Below are 24,658 nucleotides of genomic sequence, written 5' to 3' on the forward strand. Positions count from 1 at the left end.
AAAGACAAATTATCCAATTTCCATTGTTCTTGCTCCTTATTTTGTATAATCTTTCGATTCTTTATAAGTTCAATACCAAGCAGATGCAAAAAACAAGGCTGGATATTGTTAGAGAACTTGAACAGTTCTATAGATAGTGTTTGCTGCTAGAAGGTCAAAATTATGAAACAACAGTAATCCGACAACCCCATCCTCTGACCAACTGCAGCTGTTTTTTAGAAGAAGGTCTAGATGCTTATTTAAAGGGCATTTAAAAGTTGAGATAAGTATTCTTTTTTAGCCACTTGGGTGTCACATGGCTGTCACGACTAGAGATGACCATCTGAAATACTGACAGCATCGAAGAAGGACGTGTGCCCATACAGAACAAACATCTATCCTCCTTCTGTACCACTGTCTTTCCTTAGCCACGTTCCCCTCTCCACCTCCATCAGTTGTTCTGTGGTCCTCTCTGTTTATGTCTGTTTCTCGCTAAGTTTTATGTGCCTATCTATTGGTCTCTTGCTCATACCATTTTTCCATTTCCCTCTCTTTTCTTCATTTCCTTGATTTTATGATTATATTTATAATAGTGCATATGTAAATCAGATAAGTTAAACTTTTATGTGCTTCCTACTCTCTTAAGCTTTTAAGTCACCCTAAAATGATTTGCATCTTGATTAATGAACTTCAGAGGAAAAAAAGAACTCTACTTTTAATATACTGGCTACTGTAGACTACACTTAATCATCCATTTTAGCAGCTAACAAAACAACTCCTTAAGTAGTTCCCTTCTTTCAACCAAATTAATTAGATGCTTTTTTTTTTAATTTCATAATATCAGTCACATACGAGAGGTAGAGAACTACAGACTCAGGATATGAGTTTCACCTCTGCTGCTTGAACAGCATTCTTGAGGAAATATATTTTTTCTTCAATGTTCATTCTACAAATGCAAAAAACTTAGTGACAGTTCTAGCCACCAAGTGTACAATGGTCTCTCACTGATGGAAGCAAAAGGTCACAAGGAAGAAAGAATTAGTAAGATAAATACGCTGATCAGTGTAACGTTAAAAACATTCAGGAGAAATAAATAAGTTTAGGACAGCATCCAACAAAACACATGATGGTTCTCTGAGTCGAGTAATGCTTGACATGAGAGGTGATGGGTGACAGTAGGAGGGTCAGCTGTATCCGCTCCTCTCCCACTCCAATTTCCCCTCCATCCTGCAACCAAAGAATTCTACATAAAATTTACATGAGATGCCATGTTCATGGACTCTAACTCCTTCAACTTAAAACCCTTTGGGGCTCCATCATTGATATTACCTGGAATGCCCTCTGGGGTCTATATATGCTGTCACCTCAGAGATAAACAGCCTTTACATATGTTGTTCCCAATGTCTGGAAACTTCTTCCCATATTCTCGACTCTGTGTAGTCAACTCATTTAGGACACCTTAGATGGAAATGTGTGAGGCAGAGTGGCTTCCCTGCCCTAACAAATCTTTTGAGCCTCTTTGTACTAAGAAAATACTCTCTAGCTAGACGCATATTCCCAGGAGACCAAGAAAACTAGCATGTTCCAACTTATTGATGTATATGATTAACTTTACTAATATCTACAATTTGTTCATTCTGGATATCAAACTATGTCTTCCTAGTAAGTACTTGTTAGTACATACCCTGGAGATGACCACAAGAAAGGGCTTTCATCTAAAACTGTAAATCCACAAATACATTATGAGATGGGAAACTATTTTCCAGCTGATGTTGCTTGTTCTGCTCGGAGATACAATCTGAAAGTCCTCTAACCTATTTCATATAAATGTATCCTATAGTTTAGTTTATTAGCTCAAAAAGAAGTATAAAGTAAAAATTGTTTATGTTGATCACTCTGTTTGTGATTTGTACCAATGACTGTTTGCCAATTTCATTTACCAAATACTGCTATACGTTCTCATGAAAATCAAATGAGTTACATAAAAGCACTTTGCAACCATGAACAAGTCCTGAAACTGTAAAATACAATATTTTGGGAGTAGTATTTCTGTCCTCAATAAAGAACTGGTGTTACTCTTCTGAGACATAAAAGCAACAGTTGTGTTTTCCTAGTTGCGAGAAATCTACACAAGCAAACCAAGCTTCCACGTCTGAATGTGAATTATTTTCATTTCTATCGTTTGCTTGCCAAAAATGTGAATAAGCACTTATGGGAAATAAAAGACGGCCTTAAATTCTCTTCTTTTGGTTTCCTGTTTGCAAATTCAGCCTCTTCTGTGTACCCTGGAAAATTATGTTTTGCAGTTTTACATTTGATAAAATCTTACAAGGATTTAGAAAATGAAGAATTGGATCTATACGGAGAGAGTATAAATGGCCTGCTTCCAAACATCTTCCCACGGGACTGAGAAGCAATCTAATTTTCAAAAAATCTGAAGAAGTCCTTTGAATTAAACCATGGTTTTTTAGAGATCTCCTTCACTGAATGCCATTAAATTACCACATACATGAGGAGACCCAGGGGATGGTATGAATTCTCAAGTGTGTGCATTTGGGGGGGCTCATAGGAGGTGAAAATATGTGTGTGTGTGTGTAAGTGTGAACAAACAGGTAATTTTGCGTAAAACTGGTTTCTTCCAGGCATCTTCTAGATGAAATTTTCCATTTTCAGTCTGTTAAAATTCAAGTTGATTTAAAGAATCATAATTATTTATTAACAGTGAGGTCTGTCAATAATATAAACAATAGCAATACAAAATTAACTAAAACATTTCCAGTAACTCCATGGGCATTTACAAGCCAGTAAAAAAAAAAAAAAAAAAATTAGCCCACTGACTTTCTCTTTGCCTCATTCTTCACTTCACTCCAGGTAAAGAAAACATTCTTCGTAGAAATTTCTGTTTGTTTTTTCCTAGAGACTTAAGCAAACATTAACCATTTTTATTTTGAAATTGAATATTTTTCTCTCTATAAATGCAAAAACTAAAATAATCTAAATATCTCACCTTTAGGAACTGATACATGAATTATTACATTTTCATATAGTTGACTATCATGACAACAATTTTAAAAGGAGATACAAAAATTTGATAAAATATCATCCTGTATTTTAAACAGTGAATATAGATGCATATCTGTATGAAAAACTTCCAAGAAAATTCATATTAAATTCTTTTTATATTAATTCGCAGGACTTCTATTGGCATGTTTAGTTGGGCTATGAGGGGATATTTTTCTACATATTTTTTGTGTTTTTCATATTTTCTACAGTAATCATCCATTTTACATATCAGAATAATGCATGGGTATTTGGATGGAAATGCTTATTAATCCAGGTGCTGTAAAGGTTTTAGCAGCCATAATGCACATGTGTGCTGTGCTAACCAGCTGTGTGGTCTGTGAGGAAACACGAGAAAACGATTTCCTGCATCAGACGGACAGAGATCCTTTCTCATCAGAAACCTGTGAACAAATTCTGTTGGGTCAAGAGCGATCCCTGTGCTCACTCCTGTGGTCTCACGAAATCTAATAGGCAGCACCTGACCTCCTTTCCATCTCTCATAAAATTTATATGAAAACTTGCTTGATGTGAAGAAATAATCTGACCGGTGGCACCAAGACGAAAGTGCTCTTCAGTCGCCTTGATAGACCTAAGCATTTTCAGGCAAGGAAAAAAGTGTTTGGCCCCTCCCTAGGCATCAACATTTTAAAACTGACATAGGAAAACTGGAGCTCTTGAGAGAAATGATCGCAATGAGAAGAGAATTTTCAAACTTGCCGTGTGAGGTTGAGTTGGAGTAAATTGTGATCTTTAGTGAGAAGGGTAGACTTGAAGGAGAAATGATAGCTACCCTGGGATGCTGGCACACATGTCAGAGAAACACCCACGCTATATAGTCCGATTGCTCAGCTGTTGCCAAATGGGAGAAAGTAATTGATGATTGATCAAAACAAAGAAAGGCGTTTTGAAATAATTGGGACAATTGGAAAATTAACTAGATGACTACTAAGGATAGTACAATCCACATAACTAAATGAATTCAAGCTGAGCCTGGATGATGAATTCCTAGAAAAATGTTAAAAATATTGATAGGTCAAGAACAGATTGGATAGGATGGACTCAGTTATCTTAATTCTAAGACGTGATCATACCACGGGAAGCCAAGGAACGAATAAAAAGCACTGGCCCATTTTTAAGCATGTGCATGTGGTGGAGGATTTTGCAGGTCCTAGGAGAAACGACAGCAGAAGCAAAAAAGACAAAAAACTTCTGTTAGATAACCACGTCAATACAGTGGTCGCAAATCCCCTGACCATTGTCAAAATTTCAAAGAATACAATGGACAGACTCACTATTAACACAGATGTGAAAAAAGATATTTTGACAAATTAACTTCTATTTAGAACCTTTACACCCTGGTCTTTATGTAAGTCTCTCCTTTCCAGACCCATGTCAAGATTCTAGAATGCTTGTCCATGCTAAAACACCTAGACATGGGTCTCCTGCAGCTGCCCACAATATTCACCTGAGTAGCTTCCCACGAGTCAGGCTGCCTGACGCAGCCTGTTCCAGGGGCCCTTCGCCTTGTGGGCTGTGCTCAGAGAACAGGACGCTTCTCACAGGGCAGCACCTGCAGCGCCCCCATTTCCCACTGGGGTCTGGCCCACCTCCCGGAATGCTGAAGGAAGGCTGGGCTCCACGCCTGCTGCTCCAGGGAGGCTCAGACATCTCCGGAATCTTTCTGCACGGGCTACGGCACTGGGGAGAGCAGGGCACCCAGGCAGGCCTGTTGCAGTCTCAAGGGAGTGTCTTTGTAGTTGGGAAAGAGAAACTCTTCTCTCCCTTCTGCTTTCGGTTAAAATATTTTTTCCAATACCCCGCAATTCTCTTCGCTGTGTTTTCGGACAAGATGTTTCGTCTATGCTAGCAAATCCTTTCCTTTCCCTGGGGCTTATGCTTTTTGAAAGTAAAGCCAGGACGTCTTACAAGAGTTTCAGCTTTCTGCCCTGCTACATCCATTCCCCGAGGCAATAAATACAAGCTGGCTACTTGCTTAATCAGAGATAAGAGAAAGGAAAAGACGTAAGGATTACCAAAAAAGACTAATGTCTCAAAATATTACCTTCTTTTCCAAATGAAAAACTCATCATAACCTGTGTACATTTTTAGGTGGAAGACATCAGCGATTGAGGATCCTGGAGCAAGGAGCTTAAGAAAGTATCAAGAATCAGTTTCTTAAATGGAAAGTTCAAGGAGTGGGATTAACAGCGGTCATATAAATGAGAGAAGAAAAGGTGTTACAGCAAAGTTTGGTTCTTTTTCTTTTTTTGTTTGTTTGTTTTTTTGATGTTTATTTATTTACTTTTTTATTGCATAACATTGGTAAAGTTTGGTTCTGTCACGTTAGAGTAGGGGGCCTAAGAAGACACGAGCCTGCTTTGAGATGGCAGATGAGACCTCCTCAGCCCGCTCTCCAGGAGGCCCACAGCAGGATGCAATTGCACTCTTCGCTCATCCTCCATTTTACTCTTTGCTTTCTACTTCACATATGGACAAGGCTTCCTGTTGTTGGAAGTGTCTTCATCAACTCACCTTCAAGATGGCTAGTTGTGAATTATTCCAGCACATGTATCAGCAACAGAAGGAGGTGTCAGAACTTTTTTCACACAGCAGATCCTGATGAGCTGTGATCAGCAGGAAGTCACTGATAACCATTTTGAAAACTGCCACTGCCTTTGATAATAATTCTGTCATAGTAATAGCTACAAATTCCCTACAAATGTGCCGTTATCGTGGTTGGGGTGATTCTGGCAATGCAAACTGAGTTTTTTCCTAAGTAGAATATAGGGTATAGTAATTGTAGCAGAAATCCATATTCCTCCTCCAAATCCAGATTCCTCTTCTATGGTAATAGGGAATCTGATTTTTGAGTGATAGATATAGATTACATTTGTCAGTCTCCTTTGCAGCAAGGCAAAGTTGATGGCTAGGTTCCGAGAACAGAATGTAACTTTACAGATTCTGGTAGGTGTCCTTAAATAAAAGGCATGATTATTTCTCCTGACTTTTTTTTCTTGTTGATTAGAATGCAGATGTGTTGGCTGGAACTGAAGCAGTTATCTTAGACTATGAGATCCTTTGAAGATGATAGAGTAATAAGAAAAAAGGTAGCTGTGCCACTGATATTGCTAAAGTTGTCATTCCAGACCTAGATTGCCTACTTGAATTTTTACATGAGAAATAAACATCTATTTTTTTAAACCACTCTACTTTTTTTAAACATCAAAGTCAAATGTAATCTTAAAAAATTCAATAATATAGGTGTGTTTTTATTAGTGTTCAGAACCCAAACTGTCATGAGACATTTACACTCAATAATGACTCTATAAACAATCTATAGAATAAAGTATTGATGGATACAGAATACTTTTATATCAACTTAGAAGGTATGCAGTTGCCATAAAAGGTTTATATATTTAATGTGTTTCTATCAGAAAGTAATTGTCTCTTTTAAATAAATATTTAAAGTTATAGTTACCATATACTTAAGAAAAAACACACAGACTTCAATTATCTCTCAAAGGTAGTCAAAATAACTCTGGAAAAAATAATTAAACTCCTTAACATTAGCCAAAGCATGTTTCATCTGCTAAGGAAATTCCATGGTTAAAGAAACAAATATTTTCTAAATAGTAAATTGTATACCTAAACTCAGTATTTCAGAGTTTGCGAGAGTCTCCTTTAGGGTCTAAACCAGCTAAGACTTGACACATGACAAAATGCTCATGTACTTAAAACATTACCTCGTTTTCCAATCTTACTAAAACACGGGAAAAATCAAGCTGGCAAGCAGTATATCTATGACTGCGAGAACAAAATAGACACCCAGCTGGCCCATTATGGTTTAACTTTTTCCTAAATAGAATAAAGATTTTTATATTCCTTAGTATTTATAAGAACAAACACTTATTCTCTGCTTAAAAGGATGGCACTTCAATGTGATACTGTCACCCAGTACCCATGGTGCAACCAGATTTAACCGGAACAAAACCTTACCCATTGATAGGGACACAATTTCCATTAACTCCAATGAGAGTTCTTCTTGTAGAAGAACTCGCTGACCCACCCTCAGCTTGAGCCATGTTCATTAATTTTATTTGGCAATATAAAACCTCTTTTTCACATTTCATTCTTTTGCACGTACAGCTGTTTATCAATTAATAGAGAAAAGCCCAGTTATAAACCACATCCTGGAAAGAATAAATTAGGTGAATTTGAATGACAGGATGTTGTTAAGGATTTAACAATATTGCTAACATTCCTGGGTTTCACAATTATGGATCTGTACTGTAATTTCCTCCTTCTGTTTTCCTTGTTTGTTTGAAATCCTGGCATAATTTCAAGTGTTCTTTGTGTGTATGTGAGAATAGTATATTTGCAAACCTAGTGAGGGGAGAAACGTAGCCCTTTCAGACTCATCATAAACCACACAGCAAACATATTTACTCCTCTAATGGAACCTACCTGATTCTCACATTTAGTACTTCAAAGTGTATAAGTCTGTTTAGCCTGATTCCTGGCATGTATACATTTTTGTGTTTAAAAATTCAATGATGATCTTCGTTTTGAAGACACTGGCCCCCACGTGAAAGAATGAGCTCCATCTGCCGTATTTAACATGAGGCCAGGCCAGGGAGGAAGCAGTTTCTTAGAATAGTGTATAGTAGCAAGGAAACCATGACCAATAAGGAGAAGCTAGCCCTGGCAAAGGCGAGAGCCAATTTTAGAGGTTTGTGGAAAAGAAAATGCTAGCACGGAGAGAGGCGAAGCTGCGTTTGGGAACCACACAGAAACAACCTCCTATCTGTTGCAAGGTACTCAATTTGTAGTTTGAATTTAGGTCCTAATTTAGACCTTGTTTCTTTTATTCCTGCTTCTGAACTTAAAGACAAAATTGTGGGCAACGCAAGCAGTTGCTGTAGGGCAACAGTGAGTGGAGATAATCACCATTTCTTTATCATTGTGCAATTCTGGGCTGCTGTTAATTTAGGATAAACCAAGAAAAGTGGCTCATTCATTCTACATTTAAAATCCTTTTCACATTTAGTTCTCCTGAACTGGTGTTCTAAACCCTCAAGGTTTATTGTGTTTTATTTTGAAGGAAGGGGTCCATTAACTTGCTAAGAACTTTTCACAGAATCGTTTTGCTGCCCTTGATAATAGTCTCTGAAGCTGCCAACATAAAGAGGATGAAGATGAGGACAACTGTGTTGTTGGCATGCTGGGTTCATGGCAGATATTGTTTAAATATTTTGTAAAAATACTGAAAATGCCCTTTCTGGGCCATACATTTAGACAAAAGTCCTTTTAAAATTTTAAACTATAATTTCTGGATGACTTCTTGAATTACAGAACAACCAGTTTCATTCTTTCCTCTTACTCGTATTCATTCCGCAAACAAGACTATGCTTATAAACTTGAATATGTATATATTACACAGTACATAAACAACTGTAAGGAATTTCAATTCCAGAAACGATAATAGGTTAACCTCTAAAGAGAAAACATTAGAGGAAAAAATTCATATTTTCATTTTGAAGCTATTAGACCTAATGGAAGAGTTCACCTTTATTTTTACATTAAAAGTGTATCTATTGTTCATTAGCCATCACAAAGAATTAATGAGAAAAATACTATTTTTGGTGTTTCTGGTATGGTATAAAATTATTCTCAATGGCATAAAATTATTCAATCAATAGAGTAAAGATTAGTCTACTTTTTATTGCATTAAGAACATTTAACATGAGATTTACCCTTTGACTCAATTTTTATGTGTACAATTCTATTGTTAACTATAGGCACGATATTGTAACACAGATCTCTAGAACTTACTCATCTTGCATAACTGATACTTTATACACATTGAATAGCAACTCCCCGTTTCTCCCTGCCCCCAGCCCCTGGCAACCACCAGTCTATTTTCTGCTCCTGTGAGTTTGACTATTTTAGATGCTTCATATATGTGAAATCATGCAGTATTTGTCCCTCTGTGACTGGCTTACTTCACTTAGATAATGTCCTCTGGGTTCATCCATGTTGTCATATATTCCAAGATTTCCTTCTTTTCTAGGTCAGAATAATATTCTGTTGTGTGTATTTATCACATTTTCTTTCTTTTTTTTTTGGCATTAGAATTTCTTTCCAGTTTTATTGAGATCTATATCGCATTTTCTTTCTCCATTAACCGATCATGGACGTTTAGGTGTTTCTGCATCTTGGTTATTGTGAATAATGCTACAATGAACATGGGAGTGCAAATATCTCTTCAAGATCCCAATTTCAATTCTTTTAGCTAAATACTCAGAAGTGGGATTGATGGATCATGTAGGAGTTCAATCTTTAACTTCTTGAGAAATCTCCGTACTGTTTTCCAGTGGCTGTGCCAGTTTGCATTCCCTCCAACAATGTTCAAAGGCTCCAATTTCTCCACATCCTTGTTAACACTTACCTTTTTTCGATAACAGTCATCCTAACAGGCATGAGGTGGTATCTTATTGTGGTTTTGATTTGCATTTCTCTGATGAATAGTGATGTTGAGCATCTTTTTATATACCTGTTGACCATTTGTATGTCTTCTTTTGAGAAATGTCTATTCAGGTCCTTTGCCTATTTTTAAAAATTGAGTTAATTGCTTTACTGCTATTTAGCTGTAGGAATTCCTTGTATATTTTGAATATTATTCCTTTATCAGATATACGATATACAAATATTTTTTCACTTTCTGTAGGTTGCTTTTTTGTTCTGTTAATTATTTCCTTTACTGTTAATTTATTTTTAAACTTTATCCTCATCGTTATTTTGTTTCCTTAGAATACACTGCTTCCAGAAACAAAATATGGATTATCACAGCTAAGTCTCTAAGGGAGAATCTCTCTAATATCTACTATTCAATATGGAGTATTTGATCATTAGAAAGAGGTTTAAAGTGCTTGATCTGTATATAATATATAACTGTTATTACATCCATTTTAAGTTAATATGATGCCTAAAGCATCAGTGCCGTTATTCTCGTTTATAAGGCGGGCCAAGAAAACTTATACTCAAAACTACTCTTCAGCTTCTGCTCCCCTAATATTCAAGGTCCATTGTGATAAATTCCCCAACCAATTCAATGAGGAATCTGGAAAGCACTATGCACAAATATAAAAATAGATATGTGGCTTCACATCTTTCTATAAAAACTGTTGCATTAGTGATCTAACAGACAGAAAATTTGAAAAGAGGTCTCATTCCATTTGGGGCCAAATACTTTATTAGCCTAAATTAAATCTTAAATCATGCAGTGTGTAAACGTAAGAAGATCCTAAGTCTAGGCAAATGTTTATTAACGATATTGCAGTTGTCTGTACAGTGCGTCAATATTTAATGGAAGAAAGAAACATTACAGTGTTATTTCTTTTACTTTTGTTATTTTTTTAAAAAAATCAATCTCGAAAAGATCTTTCTTCATTTGCAAAACTAGCAAAGATGACTAATTCACATAAGAAGAGTTGGCTGGAATTTAATGATTTACAGGAGAAATTTGTATCACTCACTTTGCTTTTGGGTATACAAAAAAAATACAAAGAACATTCGACTATCCCTTGAAATATCCTGAATTAAAGTTGTTTTCTTTCTCTGGTTTGGTTCAAGGGAGATAATTTAGGTGGAAATAGAAGAATGGGCCTGGGGAAAAGCTTATAGAAAGGCAGAACTCTTTTTGTTACCCATTAAAGCTTCTTAAAAGTTGCCCATTTTTCTGTTCCATTGATGTCACATGATATTTGTTTCACAATAAATTATGAACCATAGTACTATCAACTAAGTCAATTCTATTATTCTGTTTGGCAGAAACCCAAAGAAGGCAAACATAAATTTTTGGTTTCCATTAAAACTTTGGGAATCTTTAAAGCTTCTTTAAGGACAACAGGAAATATCTGTTTCTACACTTAAAATATGTTTCAGTGACATCTTAAAAAAAAAAAAGTGGTTCTCCATTTCATACTGTAACTCTTTTGGAGATAAAAGCAAAGAAATTTGTAAGCTATGCAGCACGAATCAAAGTGGTCATCCGGGAATATCAATACCATTCAAACTGTCCAAACACAATAGCCCAGACAGACACACTTTCTTGTACCACCACATCACTTGAGAGATGCAACCATATGGGGATTTAATGCTGGGATTGTCAGTTGCACCAGAATCCAAGTCTTGCTGAGACCCGCAAGGCAGATATTGCAGAATTCCGGCTCTCATTTCAAATCAGAGTGTATACACCGATCTCTCCTTTGACTCTGCATCCATTTTTTTCCTGCTTATTTTTCTATTGCAATTTTTTTTTCTGGAATCTCATTAAGTTCCCAAATTCACCATGAGTCTTATATTTTATTTCAGGTAAGAATATTTGCTTCAGTCATCTAGTCATCCCCAGGAAACGCCAGAGAGTAATGAGAATCAATAATTGTGTGACTTTTATGCTATTTTAAAGAATGAATCCTATCTTGGTTCTAATCTTGATGCTAGTCCCATTGTGAATTTAAAAGATTTATAGTTGTTTCCCTAGTTGAAAATAACCTCATCACAGCAAACTTTTTGCCGTAGGTAAATATGCTAGATTCCTCCTTAAGATTTGTAGGTAATATTTTAATGTGCTGGGTCTTTAATGTTTATATTTGAAAATCACAAATTAAATGGAAGATAAGTGGAAGATAGAGATAACAGGAAAAAAATACATAGAAGATAAAATAATGGCAAATGGATAATCTCATCTCTTGTTTTATTCACAAGACTTAATTTTTATTGCCCTGAACACCTACAGTTGCCTCAGAATTCTTTGTAGAATGAAAACAAGTGTGCTTTTGAAAAATGTGGACATATGTAATCCTATAAAAGTAGATGTTTTATCTGCATGTATAGAAATCTTGATAAAGATAATGATTTTATTATTTGTAATGGATAACAAATAATCTTGACTACTTGATACCTCCTTATACTGCATATTATGAAACTTTTAAGATCTCTTGTAAAATGAACTATGCAAACATGCATCTAATAAAATACGCCTTGGTTGTTGAAAATATTTCTTTTTTTTTTTTTAATGGCATGATGTATTACAAATTAAGATTTTTAAAAAATGTTGTAGATAATTAAAACTTTTACATTGCTTATATGTATTCATTTTATAGCTGGGGTACATGAATGGCATGTGAAGCAAAAACATGAAAAAGAAGTTTAGAAAGCGTCTCAGTGGAATAAGAGAAAACATTATTTTAACAGTAATCAAAAATGGCAATAAAATTAAAACCATTAATAAACACTTCAGTAGCTAATGAAAATTATTGTATATATATTTGCCCTTTATCTAAAAGTATGAATAATTCTATGTCAATGTAAGAGACGCAGAAGGATAGGAAATTACAGATACAGACTGTCTTTTCAGAAAATTCATCTTTTTCCCTAAAAAATATAGTGACAGCTTTCCTCCTACTTTCCTGACATAAAACAATTTTATAGATGATGAATAATAGTATAAAACTATAAGTAATTATGAGAACAGACATAATATGTTCCAAGAATTCTGACTATATTATTGTATTATGTGTCTTTTACTATTCCATTTGCGTGTTATGTTTCTCAAGATTTGTGAGCGTTGACAATATGTCCACTCCTAACTTTGAAACTGCACTACAATAGTTCCCTTACAATATTTCAAGGGACAAATTCTATGATACACTCTGTGCTTTTCTCCTATGATCATAAACTTGAAAAATTTACAATATTTACTCGTTATATATTTTTTCTCCATGTAAAAATTGAAGTTATCTTCTCCTTTTTAAGAGTTGTAATATATTTTTCTGTTGTAAAACTCTTTTCTCACTTTCATCTGTTTTCTTTCTTCATCCAGACAACAGTTTTTACATATCTCTTTTAGCTTTTTTCATAGATTTAACTATATAGTGGGAAAACCATTTTAGCTTTTAATTTGCTAAGACTCTTCTCTTTCTGAAGATAATTTTAAATCAGTGATAAAATATTAGATTTAGAAGCATACTTAAGATGATCTAGACACAAGCCCTTCCCTTACAAATCACAAAATTAAAACACAGAAAATTTGAGTGATTAGCCCACGATTATAGGAAAAGTTAATGGAAGACATTAGTCCTCCCAAATGCTTTCAAAAAACCTCATTCTTGTAAAAAACCTTTCTTTGAGGAGATGCATATTTAGCAGTATTTTGGATTAAATACTTGGGGTGTCCTCCCTATTCTATCTCAGTACAATGTAGTCGTTGGTCAAATAAAAATAAATATTTGAACATATTGCTCACTCACAAGAAGTCTCTAGGAGGCTGGGGTTTGGGGAGGGTAGTGAATTATTCACAGTGAGATGCACAGTAAAGACTGGAGTAGATAAATTTGATAATATAGCTTTAAACCAAGCCTTCCCAGGAAATGAAAGGGGAGCCACATCTGCAATATCACATTTTCTAGTAGCCAAGTTGAAAAACAGAAAAAAACAAGTGAAATTAGTTTTGATAATATTATTTATTTATGCAAACTAATATATTCAAAATATCATTTCAATTTATATTAAACCTTATTAAATCTTTTACATTTCTGATACTCTTATCCATAATTTTGTCTTTCTGTCTTTCTGAGCTGCATCTTGAATAACTTTCTCTAGATCTTTCAGTTTTCTAAGTCTTCTTTCAGCTGAGTCTAATATTCATCAGCTGTTTAACTCATCCTTTGAATTTTTACTTTTTATTTAGTTTTCATTAAACTTTTATTTTCAGAAGTTGTTATTGATTCTTTTTCATATCTGTTTTATTTCCAAGCCCCTGAAGATATTTTGAAACTTTTCTTTTTTAAAAAAATATTTTAGAAATGTGTGTATCTGTGCCTTTTAATTCCAGTCTGATTTCTTTTTTCTTTTAAAGATTGGCACCTGAGCTAACAACTGTTGCCAATCACTGCATTAAAATATTCCTTTCTAAAAAGGAGGTTAATGAGGTGTTTTTTTCTTTAGGATTTCCCTTCAGATGAATGACAGAAAGGCACAAAGTTTTCAGATTGCACACAAAGTAGTTTTAAAATTGTATTTGTTTGTCTCATAGAAAATAATCACCGATCTTGGCATACTTTGCTTTGTTAATATATAAACCTATCCTGATTTCCACAACAAATCCCTGAAATTTCATAGACTTTTGTTTACATTTTTCTCATCTATATTTCTATACAAGTTGTAGCATGTGTTATGTTTGTCCAATTCAGTTAAATCATATTTGAGATAACTGGAAAAAACAAGAAGCAATATAAAGCATTCACACGTCATGTGAAAACCTCACTTAATACTACAGGAAGTATTGACCATTTCGTAGGTATTGCATCACCTTTTGAGAGGGAACAAGTCTCCTACAATGGCCCCCTAACTCGAATTGATATAGGGTACCTAAATCTCTTGGCTGCTTTGCAAACAGGTGTCCAGGGTAGCAGCAGCAATAATGCTCTATCACCAACGGAAAAATTCCAATTTCCTTTCCTCTTTAGGTTGCAGAGAGAATGAGTCCACATCAAATTGTTATGATCAAGGAAGACATTGTTCACAACAGTCTTTCCTACTTTAAAAATGACTTCTTCCATGGGGTTGAAAAGTAGTACGCACATCAATATTAAAGGATGTAGGAGGGGCTGAAATGACTCAAAATGAATTGTATATGACTTTAGTTATAATTGATGAAAGTAAATTAACAAAAGAAAGGTAGTAAATAAAAATAAAGACTTGTGTGTGTGTTTGTGGTGTAGGGGAGGAAGACATTTCCTCTACCTGCTCTGGGTTCTTCTGGCTGGAGAATGAATTAAATTCACATGAGACAGAATAACAGGAGAAAATTAAACAAAGCTTTATAACATGTATACATGGGAGAGGCTCAGGGAACCTGAGTAACTCACAAAAATGGCCAAAGCCACCACCTTAAATATCATCTTCAGCTAAAGACAAAGGAGGATGTTGGGGGTAGGGGGGTTAATTACAGGAGGTTACCAGACAAGTACAGTAAACAAGAGTAAGGTTATTATGCAGATTTAAGTCCTTGCCTTCTACATTGATTAACAGTTTCTAGTGATAAGGTCATCCTCCCCTTCTTCCTGGTACAGACAGGGAGACACCTTTACAGATGGAGATTTTCCTTACAAATGTAAATGTCTCTTAACAAAGGGTAAGTGAATTCTACTTTTCAGTTTCTTTCCCATCTGCAGTTTTTAAAAGCAACCAGCCCAAAATAATCCTCATGCCAAAGAGACATATCTTGGGGTGGCCAATTCCAGTCGCCCACAGTGGGAAGAGTAATATGAACTTAAGCGTCTATGTCTGGCTTTTCAAAATTATGTCAGAATATATTTCTTTTTTGTGGCAACCTTATTTTAAAAATATATGAAGATAAAGATTTTGTGTGACAAGTAAAAATTCACTGTATTCTGTGAGACTCACACACAGTCTGGAATTTGAGATCTGTTTACTGAAATACTGCAGACATTTTTGATAATCATTTGAATATCTAAATTTGGTAATGACTTTTTCTAATTAAAGAAGTAAAGCCTAATTCATCTAATTAAAAATGTTGATAGAGTCGTGTCCGTTTAGGGACTTGCTCCTTCTTGAGCATTTCCTCTAGCACAATTAAACAAAAAAATAGTGGGAGGGCAGATGCCTACCTTCTTCCATGAGCATCAGTTAGCAAACACAGACGGCCTAATCACATTGACTACCCGCCTCAACCCAATGTCCTTCAGTATTTTTCCATTAATTTGCCCGAGTGTTAAAAACTTCTCCTGTCTTTTGTTTTTGCAGAATTGAGTTCAATCTCTCTCCCCTATTGCAATAATCTTGATCCCTATTGCAAAATACTTGAATAAAGTCTTCCTTGCCATTTTTAATAAGTGCCTGGTGCATTTTTTCTTTGGCAGTAAATGGACATTAAATGCAAATATTCACTTAAGAAAATTTTTTTAAAAGAAAGCAGATTGAAAAACATTATATTCTTATATAATTTATGCATTGTTTTGTGAAGGTAACAATATTATTTTTACACATTTTTGCATGTTGCAAAATGCTTCCAAAGGCATTATTTAATTTAATCTTTACAACATTTCAGTGAGGTTGGTAAGGACAGTATCACTGAGCTAACTTTTAGACATCTGAGACTTGGATTAATTGTTCTGTCCAAAATAACACTGTAAAAGAAGCCTCTAGAGTCACACTAGAAGTGAACATCTCTAGGTTTATTACTCTTGTGTCCACAGTCTCCAGCTCCCACATCATGGTCCCCTTTAATGCATCCTTTGCACAAATGTTGTTATCCAGAGTTGTACTATCAGAAAAATATGGCAAAGTTCTAATTTAACTGAGGTTCTTTGACTGCAATGACTCTGTTTAATACCTTACCCTAAAAGGCAATATTCTTTTATTCATATGTAAATTTACTTTAACTCTTTGTTAATCCATTTTGAACAAAGACTAAACTGTGAAGCATATTTGCTTCTAATACAGAGTCCAGAGACTGAAAAAATTTTTAAAAACAGCAGGCGTTCAATATTTGTTGAGTGGATTTATTAACGAAGCCAGACTTTGGAGGAAATCATATCTGTATTTTTGCAATATGTAGGACAGAGCCAATAAACATTTGTTAAGGTGAAAAATAATGATGGCTTGTTAATTCCATGTTACCAAAGTTTTAAACGTAGCATCCATAGAGTAAAATATTCCCCAAAAGAATATATGCCCTTGTCTTTATCTTTTTTTATTCAGCCTGTTTGCTAACCCTGTAGGACAATCATCATGAAAGAGTTCAGTTGGAATGCTCTATGAGATGCTCTAGTCAGAGAGAATAATTTAATTTTTCACACGAGTCACCATGATATTCACATTTATAAGAAAAGGAAGCATGAGAAGAGTTAATATGTGCAGAACATCTTCTCACTTCGTCTTCCCCAAAACATTTTGTGATAGTTTTATGGATGAGAAGCGAAGAGAAATGAAGATCTGTCATCTAATTCATGGAAGTGCTGAGGGAGCAACACAGGTCTCAGTGAGCCCAATACCTAAGCTCGTTGCACTATGTCTACATGTTTCCTCGTTTCACCTCAAACCAAAACACTATCTTACTCTTCCTGTAAACACACACACACACAAACACACACACATACGCAGAGTTTAAATTCTCCATCCAGTTACTTCATTGAGACAGAGAATAATTTCACACAAACAAAGCTCTCAGAAAATAAAGGATACTTTTAAAGTATTTAAAGTGGGAGAAATGAATATGTGTATATGCACATATCTGCATATTTTTATAAATGCATGATAAAGGAAGAATCTATTGTTTTCGTTTACACTACACACAACTCTACTACAACACTACTTCACTTCTGGTCATCCGATGTATGGTACTTTTTCCCACATCAGGCATTTCTGTGACACTAGCTGAGTGTCCTGCCATTTAACTCAATTCTGACATTATGTATCTAGAGATAGCATCAGATCCCATAGGTTAAGGGCTCAATCCCACAAGACTTCCACTGTATTCCACTTCAGACGCCAATCACAAGTCCAGGTTGTTATCTGTGCCTCTGACCAACCAGTTATAAACCAGGATTCCCACAACTCTCTCCTTGGGTTCGATTATCTTGCTAGAACAGCTCACAGAATTCAGGAAAACATTTATCTGCTAGATCACTGGTTTATTATAAAAGGATGTAACTCAAGAGCAGCCAGATGGGAAGAGATGCCTAGGGCCAGGTATGGGAAGAGCGGAGCTTCCATGCCTTTCCAGTGCACCACTCCTTGCATTTTCACCTGCTTACCAACCTGGAAGCTCTCCAGAGCCCATTCTTCTGGGTTTTTATGGAGACTTCACTCAATAGGCATGATTGGTTAAATCATTGGCCATTGGTGATTGAGGTTGAGAATAGAGTTGAAACTTCCAGCCCTCTAAATATGATTGGTTCCCTGGCAACCAGCCCCCATCTTTAAGTTATCGAGGGGCTTTCCAAAAGTCACCTCATTAACATAAACTCAAGTGTGGTTGAAAGGGCTCCTTATGAATGACAAAAGACACTCGTATCACTCAGAAAATGCTAAGCTTCTAGAAGCTTTGTGCCAGGACCAAATATATTTCCGATTATATTACATACATAGAATATATATGTATATCGCATGGCACAAATCAATGATTTTTCTATAACATACATTTAGTAATTCTTCAAAATAGTTTTTTCTTCATAAAGTACAGATATTATAGACTTCAGCTTGAGTGAATTCTGCCTAAATAATATAATTAAAAAAATCGGATAAGATCACGTAGGACAAAGAACACTGGGTTATCAGCGTCTGACATAGTCTGTTTCAATTTCCCAATAAAATTCTCATTGAAGAAGAAACTCAAAATATTATCTTTTATGGAAAATAATTTTAAAATAGTGGTGAGTCTAAGTGATTCTTTGTATGCCAAGATTTGGGAGTACCCTAGTTCCATGCTAAGTGCTTCTGTACACCAAAAGCCAGTAAGAAGAATGGAAGATTACGATGAGACCCTCAAAATCAAACTCAGTCAGTTTAGGAAGAAAGGTATCATTGACTGGCCTTGGTTATTTTCCCTTGCCTTCTTGTAATGGTCTTGCCATTGCTCAAGAGTTATGGTTTGTTATGGTCATGGGAGATAGAATAAAATAGAGACTGAAATATCGTAAAGGAAGAATCATAAAAGCAGTAAAACTTTCTCATACCCTATAAGTAAGGTTGGATTTTTCTCTGATTGTACTTGACCTCAAAACTTTAAAGGGAGGGAAGACCTGATAGTGGTAGCATTCTGCTTTGGCAATAAGTATAGATAAAATATGACAGCAATCACTTGTAAATACACACGCACAAACGCACACACACACAGATAGAAAAGAGAATGCTTTCCTGATGTTTCAAAGAAAGCATATACTTCCATAAATTATTTACTATAAACATCAGAAAAAAATCATAGAAAGTTTATCAATACAATATAAGACCACATAGCTTCAGAGAATCAGGAACCAAAAGTCTTATGGGGAGAATATTATATGATGAAAGGAAAACAGATGAAAATACAAAGAGCAGCAGAGATGAAAAAAGACTTGGGTGAGACATTGAACTATAGCAAGGAAACTAAAATAGCAATAGCAGAATTAAAATCCATAATTGAGGTGATAAAGAAAAGCATTAATCGTTCAGGAAAATTGAATTAATAATCTGGAGGAGAATGTTTTAAAAAATCCATTAGAGTCTGAGAAAATGAAAAAGAGATAATCAATGAAAACGAACATGATTGATGCGAATAGAGTACAGACTGTGGATGTTTCACTTGCAGAAAACTGGTGTCCTTGAAAAACAGTGCAAATAAATATATAAAAAAGGCATTAACTGAATATAAATGATAAAATATTGTGATTTCAATTTGCTAATAAGGATATGAAGTGTGTGTTGCATGCACAAATATATTTCTCTTGAATATATACACATTTGTAAGGGGCTATAACACCACACAATTTTTCTCTTTAGTGAGAGGTTTTATTTTTAAAAGTAGTTTTTCATTTTTCTACTTGTAGTAATAAGCAGGTACTTATTATCTAATAAAATATTGATGGTATTGAAAAACATGGGTTATGTTACCCAGAATGGGTGAAATTGAGCACCACCCTGTAGAAATTGTTGCTTTGGTAAGATTTGTCTAGATGTGTTACATGTTACTAACTTATTATATCTGTATTTCTATGTTCTGAACATGCTTTGTCACAGCAGTGCCATGGGAACAGTCCACCACAGTTATTTAGTTCTATCCATACAAATGTATAGAGGTCTGCAGTTTCCCTTGTTAATCTTCTGATTTTTCCCAGAGGCAACCCTTATGCCCTACAAAGTCATGAAGTAGAAATAAACAAAGGGAGCAAAGAGCTAAATAATTCCAAAATTATGCATTTTATGCTTATTGTGGAACAGAATGGAATGGGTGGGAGAATGCCCCAAACTTACAATGACTAAGCTATTAGGTTTACTGCCTGCCTATGTTCCAACAGGTATATTCTCTTTATATATATTTGACAGATAGATAAACAGAAGGAAAGAAAGAAGATGAAGAAACTTATTTATCCATCTATGCACACACATACACACACACATGTGCTGAAAACCACAAAATATTTAAAAGCATTGGTCATTCAAGCTATTAGGTGAATTGCTTTATGAGATAATTACCTAATTGAGATCAAACTAAGAGATATTGGGATTGGGGAAGGGGAATGAGAAAGCAATGAAAATATGAAAGAAGGGAAAATGTATGCCAGTATAGTTTGAACTTCTATGCTCACAGAGCTTTCTTCACCTTGGCTTTCACTGTCTTGCTCTTCTGTTGTTGAGAATATATACACTGGAGATGACTTCTGTCATCTCGGGGCCTTGAATAACAGAGACTCTCTAAAGCTCCCACATAATTCACCGCACACTGATGTGAATTGATTTTAAAACATCCATCAGAAAGCCTCAATGGCATTTCTGGGTCGTGTTATGGACCTTGTTACTTATTGCCTATATGTAAATTTATTTTTTGAAAGATAGTAGCGTTTTATTTGGTTTTTGCCATCTGAATGATAAGTGCAATTTCGTACAATAAAAAGGATTGCTTTGAGGCAGTTGAGATTTAATTAAATTCACTGAGCTTTGTGATTAAAAAAAAAAATGCTGTTCCTAAAACTAGAATGCACCCAACACATTCTAACATTTTGGAGCCAGCATAAGACTTGTCTCATACTTCATCACAAGCCATGACAGATGATTCAAAAAAAAAATAATGTGCAAGATGTACGGATTTTGGCAATAGTTCAGAACTCATAGTTAGCATCATTATTGTGGATTATTCAAACAAGCATGTACTTTAATATTGATAATTAAAATGTTTTAAATAATTCTCAATTTAATACTACTGTATTATATACCTCAGTCTTATACTTATTATTGCTATCAATTGAATAAATGAATATTTAAATGTATGCTGCCCATTTGAGATATATATGACTTATCTCTTCATTTCAGTGTAAACTCTTGAAGGCCTAACACCATACTTTATATTTCCTTCTTTATCTTACTTGATGCTTATCATTGTATAATCCACTTGGCATATACTTGTTGGTTAATTGACCAATTGCTATCAAGTTCTCATTAATTATTCATCAACTTTCAATGGCATTTTCCCCCCAAAAGATCAAAGAGTTCTACAGAAAACTGCGCAGTTATAACAGTAAGCACTAAGAGTTGAAAATAGTAAATTCAGAGAGGATGTAGAAAAAAAAATCAGAGGGATGAGCAAAGACAAATGATAAAATCAATTCAACACAGACTTATCAGTCATTTAATTTTATGCATTTAAATGCATTTCCAAATCATTTCATCATCAAAGATGATTTTATTACCCTGGGTACAAAAACAGAAAAGTTTTTCTCTGTTATATAGGCCTTCTAGATTTTATATCTGGACAGGTGTGGTTATGCTTCAATTCCAGCTCTATGCCTTGTTTCAGTTTTTCAGATTGCTCTGCAATGCTTTACAGACACATGCTGTTGGTGCCGCGTGATGTAGATATAGACATATAGTAGGGTATATTCGGATTGGGGGTGGCTTACAAGCATGGAATGACATGAGTACACACAAGACCCTGACCTCTCATCATCCTATGGTTTAGGCCAGGCATAGATGTTCTTTCCTATAAAGAGTATCCATTCTCACAAAGCTACACAAATGTATGTGGTGGGGCAGGAGGGAACAGTGAGAGAGAAGGGAACTTTTATTCAACCATGAGATAATGGAAACTTCCTGTTCGGAGAAGTGTCCCTGTGGTGTCAGCCCGTCCTTCTAGTCAGCTAACTCAGACATGCCCAGATAGCGCTCTCCTAAGCTACGAGCCCAAAGGTTGTGGATAGAAAATGAGCCTCCAGAGTCACCCAGGGACAAGGATAATAGAGTTTAGAAGCCAATATTAAGTCATCAAGCTAAGCTTTCTAGAGTAATGGAGGCACAATAGTAGCCATTGCATTACACTTCTGGAAAATTCTGTTCAGATAGCTTTAATAGTTAGTGATATCAAGTAATTTCAACAGCACATGGCATTAGAACCCAACTACCAACCACTCTGCCCTTGGGTAAAAAGGCATTTTATTATGGTTTATGCAACACAGAAACCACTCTTGATCAAATTCCTTCATGCTTTTACAGTAGCACATTTTCTTATGAGGAAAAGGACTGGCAATATCATTTCTACGGAAAATGGTTCACTTGTTTCTAAATAGGAACAATTTAGAGATTTCCAAATTGCTTTAAATAATTTAAAATTTATTTGTAAAACATGTTTGAAATAAATATGTTGCCTAAAATTAAAATATTTTTAGGTAACTCCAAAATCCTCTTTACAGTGATGCTATTTAAAGCTTCATAGGGACCACCTAATCATCTCATCACTAAAATAATTACTATAGTCCTCGCCAATTTTATAATTCTATCTGCCATTTAATTTATAATTTACTTTTCCTGTTTACATTACTTAGGTTCAAGTATACATGTCTTCAACGTGTACTGGGTATTTGGAAGAATAGTTTATTTGTTGCAAAAATATTCCTTCTCTTCTTCATAAATTTATAAACACATTATTTACATTTGCTCTCTCTTTTACTACCTTTTAGCTCTTCTTTACTTCTATTTTGATCTCATCTTTTCTTTGAGGACAAAGGTTTTTATTTTATTATTATTATTCCATATGGCAAGAGGAAATGAATATTTAGCAGTTGGACAAGAGTCCTCAAGTGGAAAAACAGATCAAGGAAAGTTTCGTACCAAAGATTCTGTTTTGTCCTACAGTGAGAGTCCTACTAATCCATTTGCTCTTATGTTGGATTACTCTCGCAAAAAAAGAAAGCATCAGAGGGGTGAATTGTAAAAGTTTCTTACTTGGCCTCTCATTGTATTTCACTGCTGCACACGGAGACAATTTAGTCAGAGTAAGAGAAAGAAATATTGGGGTAAATAGCTGAGTAAATGTGTAAGTCGTTTCCTTTGTAACTCATCTAATTTTCTCCTATGGTCTGCTCATAACTGTTTAAATAGCACAAGCCAAAAGTAAAGAAGTGGAAGTCTTTGCTGTACCATGTTAATGAAAGTGTGGATTTACCTTCAAAGGGAACCTCTAAGGGCCAGTTCACACACATCAGGTCCCATTAAATCCTTACCCCTAAGGCGCAAGTTTGATGAAGTCCTAAATTGGGACTCAGTTGAAGTGGTTGTTTATTTGTTTGTTTGTCCCACAATACCCCCTCCTTCACCTCCCCACCCCCACAAACACGGAATATCCACCAGGACTGTTTCAAAGCCATTTCAAGTGTGTTGGTAACAAACATCTACACAGTTGTAGATTGTCACATGATTTAAAAAGCAATAAACATATTTAGTAAAGGTAGGAGAATCTCTAGACTTCTAAGGGGAAAAAAAACTGATAAAACCCTCTTTATTCTTGTTTTCACAAGTCTAAAATGAAGAAATTGGATAAGTTCTTTTATTTGATGTCTTGCAGTTCCATATTCTATTATGTAAGATGCATTTATAAGGAATATACTGATGAAAATACAATTGTTATGCTACTTGGAAATTAGAAGCATTCGATTTGCAGACAGGAAAAGCAAGTGAAAAATGGCAGAAAGAGTTTTAACATTGGTGTCTAGACCAGGAGCCACTGCACTCTCTATAAAAACAAATATTAGAAGGGAAAAAACCAACATAGTCAAACAATATTCATAGAATATGCCATCTAGCAAAAAAAACCACAAAAACAAAATTCTCCCTTTTCCTATGAAAAGTTACTTACAATTTGTTGGCAAAAACAGTAGATATTCAAAACGCATAGCGCGTATTCTTGTACATGTGTAAAAATAATTTCAAGTACATATGCATAATCTTATAATGTTTTTGATGACTTGCATTTAATAAATTTAAATATTTACAAAATAGTTTTTGTTACATTGATATTATCACCTTAAAATGAAATGAAGGGCATACTAAGGAGATATGTCAGTTAAAGTAAAAGAAACAGAACAGCTTATACTGTGTTACTCAGTGGGGCTGGGCTTCCAGCTACAGTTAATCATCATGCTTACAGTTTTGGTATCAAAAACACTCAAGATGCATCTATAAAGACACAATTTAAACCACTCTCCTGAGGCGGATTTATTGCCTGAGAACCTGAAAGCAGCTTGCTTGTCGAAATCCATGAAACCGCTTCAATACAAATTAATACATAATTTGTGACACAGCCATCTCAGACAAATACGCCAAAGAGATTAAAGTTTCTCTCTACGAGTGGTTTCGACGGCGTTGAAAAGAAGACAGAGGAGGGAGAAGCAGTGTCATCCTACTTAGTGTTAAGCTCTACAGAAAAGCAACACGTTAACAAAATTAATTTAATTTCCTTAAACCAGTGGTGCAGGCTGGGACACCAGGTCTGTCCTTTTCTTTCCATCTCTTAACATTGAAATTCTATTTTAACGTCAATGATGAAAGGGCTGAGGAGAAATATTTT

This window comes from Equus quagga, chromosome 11 (assembly GCF_021613505.1).
Source record: "Equus quagga isolate Etosha38 chromosome 11, UCLA_HA_Equagga_1.0, whole genome shotgun sequence".
NCBI classification, from domain to species: Eukaryota; Metazoa; Chordata; class Mammalia; order Perissodactyla; family Equidae; genus Equus; species Equus quagga.